Source organism: Nyctereutes procyonoides, unplaced genomic scaffold, assembly GCF_905146905.1.
Source record: "Nyctereutes procyonoides isolate TBG_1078 unplaced genomic scaffold, NYPRO_anot_genome, whole genome shotgun sequence".
NCBI lineage: Eukaryota > Metazoa > Chordata > Mammalia > Carnivora > Canidae > Nyctereutes > Nyctereutes procyonoides.
In genome coordinates this window covers 4,361,171-4,368,376 of record NW_026575041.1, presented here as the reverse complement: position 1 = coordinate 4,368,376, position 7,206 = coordinate 4,361,171, and positions in this window count along the sequence as shown.

The following is a 7,206-nucleotide window of genomic DNA, read 5'->3' as shown; positions in this document are numbered from 1 at the left end:
CCTCACAGCCCGGCGGCCCGACGCGGCTGGGCGGGGCCGGCCGTTCCACCCCGCCCCTCGTCCTCGGGGAGCCGGGCGCGGGCGCGCGGGCGCGCGGGGCGGGCTCCGGGGCTGCTCCCCGCGCGCTCGGCCGCTGGCCCCCGGCGCCCCCGCGGCTCCTGGCCCCGACACCCAGCACGTGCAGCCGGACGAGCGCCTCCGCCGGTGCGTGTGCCCGTGGCCCCGCTTGCACGCCTGCACGCGGCCAAGATGCCGCGGTCCTGCCTCCGGTGGCGGTGCAGGGGCCTAAGCCACCCACGCTGCCTCTACCTTAACATCTGGTTATCAAGAAACCCCACAGAGCACCTCTGCCCTGCGGGGTGCCGCGGCCCCAGCCCAGCCAGCCCGGTCCCTGCGGGAGGGATGCTCACGTGGGTGAGGGGGCGGGGGGGGGGTCCGGGGCCAGAGGCCGCCACCCACAGGTGCTGTTGGCAGTGCTGGGACAGAGGACAGAGGCCCCTGCTTCCGCTGGCACTGGATGCGCGTCCTGGGGAAGTTCGTGCACAGCAGCTTTGCACTCGGAGCTGGAGTCCGACTCTGGCCCTGCCTTCCTTCAACCTGTTTCCATATCTGTAAAATGGGAATAATAATTATTTGTGTGTGTGAGAGAGAGAGAGAGAGAGAGAGAGAGAGAGAGAGAGAGAGAGAGAGAGAGATGCTTTGAGAACTAAATGAGATGGGAACCCTCGGTGGTTCAGTGGTTGAGCATCTATCTGCCTTCAGCTCAGGTGGTGATTCCAGGGTCTCGGGATCGAGTCCCACATCCGGCTCCTTCAGGGAGCCTGCTTCTCCTTCTGCCTATGTCTCTGCTTCTCTCTGTCTCTCATGAATAAATAAAATCTTTTTTTAAAAAAAGAACTAAGTGAGGTAAGACATTTAAAAAAAAAAAAGCCTTGCATAGTGTCAGGCATATGTTTCAAAATTTTCTTCATTGATCAGTAGTGTTGCAGATTGAGTCTGCAAGGCAGAAGGACAGACATAACGTCTTAAACTGGGAATACTCCTTCCACCAGTATTGTGTTGCCAGGTGCCATTTGCCACTGGACCAGAGAAGATCAATTTGTTTATGCCAGGCTGAGAGGAAGGAGAAGGGCATCCAGGCAGAGGCCACGGCATGAGTGAAGGCCTGGAGATGGGCCCCCTGAGCGCCCTGATGTGGCTAGAAGAGGAATGCAGGCAGGGGAATAGAAGTCAAGCCTGCACAGATGTACAGGGACCAGATCTGAAGGGCCTTGTAATCCTGCCAAGACACTTGGACTTCATCCTGTGGGGCATGGACCAAAAGAGAGGTATGGAGAGAAGGGTACCTTGATTGGAGGGTTAGAAAGAGCAGGTGAAGGACTCCTGGGTGGTTCAGCGGTTGAGCATCTGCCTTTGGCTCAGGGCGTGATCCCAGTCCGGGGATCGAGTCCCACATCGGGCTCCCTGTGAGGAGCCTGCTTCTCCCTCTGCCTGTGTCTCTGCCTCTCTCTGTGTCTCTCATGAATAAATAAAATCTGAAAGAAAGAAAGAAAGAAAGAAAGAAAGAAAGAAAGAAAGAAAGAAAGAAAGAAAGAAAGAAAGAAAGAACGAGCAGGTGGGTTGGTGGTATGGTGGGGGCTTGGGGAATAAATAGTAAAATGTAGCTCCAATTTGGCCCTTCACACACATGTGGCAGCTTTCTTTGTCCCCGGACTGTTGTCTCCTGCATGAGGTGAGCATGGGGAACTCATGCCAGGCACTGACTTCTCCTGGCCCCCTCCCCGCACATCCCAACATCCTTACATTCCTGTCTGCAATGGTCTGCCCTGCTCTTCCTACAGTATGTGAGCAGGATGGCTCTGGAACCTGAGTCACATTTCCTTTATCTTCTCCCTATTCAGCCCGTGGGTGCTTTGACCAAACCCTCTCTACCAAAGGGATAGAGAGGCCAGGTCAAGCTGCCAAGCAGGAGTTGACCAAGGTGGGCTTCACCAAAGGTGATGTGTCCCATCACACCCCACCCACCCTCAGTCACCAGTATTGTGTTGCCATTGGGAATTATGGGTGCAGCTTTGTAATTTGTGGGGGTTGGACATTTGCACACCTGAAACTCCTTAGAGCGACAGCAGCCTTAGCCCCTCCCTCTACTGCACGGGGCCAGCCCGCAAGGCAGAGAAGACACTTGCCTTAAGAGAGGCACAGGGAGAAAGGCAAAACCAAACATTTACCAAGTACCCTACTCTATGCCAGGCTCTATTCTGTATGCACTTGCTCAATCCTTAAAGCTGCTCTGCAAGGGGTAATTATTACCCCACTTCGCCCAGAGAGGTAAAGTGATTTGTTAAGGATTACAAAGTGAGGAAGTAGTAAAGCTAGGATTTACATTCAAGCCTTCCTGAACCTTTAGCCCATGTGCTTTCCTTGACTCATGAGGTTGGGGAGAGGGTCCAGCCCCGATACTAGAAATATTTAACAAAAGCAAATTCGCAAGCATTACCTCCTTTAAACTTCCCCCGTAGCTCTGTGAGATTATTCCCATTTTGCAGTTAGGAAAACTGATTTTCAGAGAATTGAAGAGCTTTCCAGATGTCAGTGCGGGGGCCAGGATTTGAGCCAGTTCTCTTGCCCAAGGCTAGGGCTAGTCTGGGTCAAACGCATTCCCCGTGCTCAGCTCACTCAGAGAGGGTGGGCGAGGAGATCTTGGCATGGCCCTGTGGTCTCACCCACTCCTCCTTCCTCGGCCAGGAATTTGCCTGGTGGGGCTACTTTGTGGCATGACTGCACCCCTATTGGAACTGCTTCCCCTCCCTCCAAGTCCCCAACTGTCCTCCTGAGTGACCTAACCACATGCTGCTTGATCATCAAGAGCCACATGGTGGACAGTCTTAGATGCCAGGCAAAGGAGTCTGGACTTTATCCTCAGAGCAATGGGGAGCCATAAAGGATTTTAGCAGGGGTGACAGTCAGTTAGTTTTGTGCTCTAGAAAGATCATTGTCCAAACAAGAACACCTTCGGCTATCACCTCCATGGCATCCTTCCTGACAACCTATGTCTGGTATCAGCCAGTGTCCCTGCAGGAGACAACTTCTCTGTCATTGGGTAGCTTGAGGAAATTTTAATACCAAAACTTTGCAAAAATATAGGCAGGTTGTAGAGAAAACTCAAGAGATGGTGCAGTACCCCACGGTTAGTAACACTGTGGTGGGGGGTGGGGGGGGGGATGTGGCCTGAATTTCCAAAAGGAGGAAGCCAAGCAGGGTGGGAGCTATGTAGAGCAGGCTGCCTGATAGAAACCCTGGAAGGGGTGACCTGGCAGGGTCCCTCTCTGTCCCTCCTTCCAGTCTCCTGCAGGGCTGCCCATCAGCCAGAAGGTAAGGAAGCCAAATAATACAGTCCATACAGAGAATACAGGAAGTGTGCAGGATAGAGAAAGGTAAAGAGTGGGGGCCCAGGAGGGTAAATGGAAGGTATGCAGCACATGACCCTCAGAGGATCTCTCAGGTCTGTGTCCCCATCAGACCCCTGGCTTTTCTCTCTCAGAGCACCTGTACTCTTAATGTTTACACAGCTGTATTGCCCAGGAGAGGCTACTGGAGGGCAAAGGTGGAATCAGAGGGCTTTATGTCCCAATACCAATGCTGGGCCTGGCCTATAGGAGGGATGTGGGTAATGCTGGATGGAAGAAAGGAAGGAAGAAGAGAAGGAAGAAGGAGGGTGGGAGAGATGAGGATGCCACAGGCTATGCTAAAGTGATAGCAGGGCCAAAGGTAAGAAGGCTGAAGAAAATGCTGAGGTTTTAGAATCTCCAGGATTTGGTGACATGGACATAGGGTGGAAGACCCACACGGATGATGAAAGATGTCTTCAGGTTTCAAGCTTCCCAGCTCCAAGGCCAGGCATTAGGGAGGACTGGGCAATAATAGCCTTTGGCCACATTTTGTGTGACAGGTCTGGCCAGCTGATGAGGAGCAGGGCTGAGACCCTTGGGAACAAGCCATCACAACAGCCCAGGCCCCATTTTAGAATTCTCTGTTGCAATATGTACTGAAAGTTCCCCTTGCGTCATCTGTCTGCAAGTTTCTTACTCAATTTCTCCCAAGACTGTTCCCCTGCAGGGAAAGGGGACAAATCTTATGGTGCATAGAGAGCTCCTTGGGCATCTTGTGTGGCCCACCTTCCCTGAGATCCTCCCAGCCTGGTGCTGGTCTGGGTGCAGCCTCTGCTCCCCAGGAGCCTACTTTCTGAGGGAAGAAGCAGACACATTTAAAAAAAAAAAAAAAAGCTATGTGTGAGGATAAATGTTAACTAGACTTAACTATGGTGATCATTTTGCAATATATACATATAGAGGATTATCTTGTATACCTGAAACTAATGTTATATCTCAATTCTGTTTTTCAAAAGACTGTTACTATTCAGCAGTTGTTTTCCCAGCTTTCTGTAGCAGTGAAATCCTTTCTTCAAATCCAGCCTTGTTCGGGAGCAGATGAGGGCAGCTGCTCTAGTTCAGCAGGGGTAGCCCAGGATTCCACATGGTCAGCCTCTCACTTGGGTAGCCCCTACGCTCCAGTTGCTGGGGCTCTAGGGACACAGCTGAAAACACTCTTAGTGCAGAATAGTGAATGCTGGGACAGGGGACACAACTCACTGGGGATGGCAAGGCCCATGCTCCCCAGGCCAGGAGTAAAATATAGCCCCTAGAGAGGTGGGACCCTGGTCACATCCATCTCACTGAGCAGGGGCTTAGGACACGTCTGCTAACAGATCATTTTTATAGTAAGTAGAAGAAGTATACCTGGACAAGGCACTTCTCCTAATCCATATGCACCTTGACCTTGACCCAAGCCCCAGACTGAATAAGCCCTAACCTTGCAACCTGTCACCGTTGCTTTACTGTGTTTGAGCCCCACTTTTCCCTGTGCTCCATCCAAATGGGAATAAAAGTACCTCCTTCCTAGGATTGTAAGGGCTAAAATAATATAAAGTGCCTAGCACAGAGGCTGGTGTATAGCATTCGACAAATGTTGTTATCAATAGAAGTATTATGACTGATGCTAATGACTGAGAAGACAGGTTTACCTGGAAATGGGGCAAGCTGTCCAAAAGCCATTATGTAATGGAGGAGGGAAGAGTGAAATGCCCAGAGAAACTAGGGAAACTGGGGAGCACAAGAAAATACAAACAGGCACCTCAGCATGACCACAGTTCCCAAAGGAAAACCATAATGAAAAACAAAGGTCCTGGAAGTCAAAAGAGACTAGAAATGTGTGTGAGGATCGTGTTTGGCTGGAGAAACAGTGGGAGACTAGAGGGAGGCAAGCTCTACTAGCCTCTTCACTGGTCCCATGTCTCCATCCTTGTGCTCTACACTGACCCCCAGAATGATCTTTAGAACATGCAACCCAACCATTCTCACTGTGGCTCCCATAGCTTTAGGATGAGGCCCAAGCTCCTTAACATGGCATTCAAGACCTCATGTGATCCTGCTCCTACTACTCTCTCCAGCCTTCCTCTATGCCTCTCTCTGATGTGAATTCAGCTCTCTGATCATATCAGGTCACTTGCTGTGTCCTTGAATGAACTTTCCCCTTCGGGGTCTTTGCACACACTGTGCTCTTGAACTGAAGTGCTTTGAACTGAGGTGCCCTTTCCCCTTCTTGAACTGAAAAGCATCCCCTTTTCTTTTTTTTTATTTTTTTATTTTTTTATTTTTTTAGCATCCCCTTTTCTGCACCCTGCCCATCCTTACTATCTTTTGACTTGTTTTACACATCTTCCTTCAAGAAGCCTTATTTTTGTTTGTTTGTTTGTTTGTTTGTTTAACTTCCACTTCCACTTTAACACTGGGACCTGGGCTAGAAATCTGCTTGGAGAGGTATATAGTTTGGAGAAGCACACATTTTGGAGAAACAGTTTGTATAATTCATCTGTCTAGATTCCTCTCTCTCCCATCTGGCTGTAGGCAAACACAAAGCTGATTCAAAGCATTTAGCATGAGACCTGGTATAAGGAAGGCATCAGAAAAAAAAATGTATTGACTTCCTCAAGGGTAAAGACTGGATCTTACTCATTTCATTGCCCACTCCCTGGTTCTGCAATTACATGCACTCTTACAACCTAGAAAATACAGTTTGGGATTCTGTATTACAGCTCATGCTACCCAGAATAACTTTTGTCATCGTTCATTTATTCACTCATTCAACACATTTATCGTGTACATGCTCTTTGCAAGACCTGTGCAGGTATAGAGATATAATAGTGAAGAGAAGTCAGACTCAGTCCCAACCCTCCTGGAGCTTTTGAAGTTCCAAGGTCAAATTGAGAAGAGGTAGTACCATCCTCATTGGAGTTTTCAAGGAAGGGAATCTTTAAAGAAAGAGACCAGAAATTGAAATGAATTTAGCCCTGACCTTGTATGTACCAGTTATTTAACCTTCAGAACCCTGGAGATATGAGTTTACAAGTTTAAAGTAAAGATGAAGAAACAGAGAGGCTTAGAGAGGTGATAGTGAGAAAAGGGGCAGAGACTGGTATTCTAACGTATGATGCCAAAGCCCTCACTTGTTCTAATTCACCTGGGCATGGATGGAAGGGACAAAGGGAAGAATGGAGAGAGGCAGAAAGAGAGAAGTTAAGCTACCCCTTCAGTCCTGTACTGGAACAGTGTTGTGAAGGTGACTTGGACAGGAAGGATAGAAAAAATCTGGGGATTTTCCGACATTGCCATTGGGCAATCCCCAGAATTATGTCATGGTTGTCACTTCTTGTGTACCTGGTATTGAGAAAGAGGTTCAGGCCTGAAAATAAACTCAGGGGAATTTGGACCGAGGTGCTAGCCCACTGTGGCCTCTGCCAACCTAACCCTTTGATTCTGGAGGATTGTTCTCTACAGCAGTTTAGACATTGTGTGGTCTGTACTTCTCTTCTTGTCCACACAAACCTCAGTATTATGCCAGACACAGATAGGAGAAGAAATGGCTTAGCTACTCAGACACCCCTCCCTTAGGACATTTCAACTAAGATATCAAATATATTGACACACAGTTGTTCATAAGCACTCATTGTCCTTTTAATATCTACAGGATCTGTAGTTATGTCTCTTTTTCATTCCTAATATTGGCAATTTTTTCTTTTTCTTTTTCTCTTTACCAGTCTGACTAGAAGTTTATCAATCTTATCTATTTTTCCAATAACAATCTTTAGTT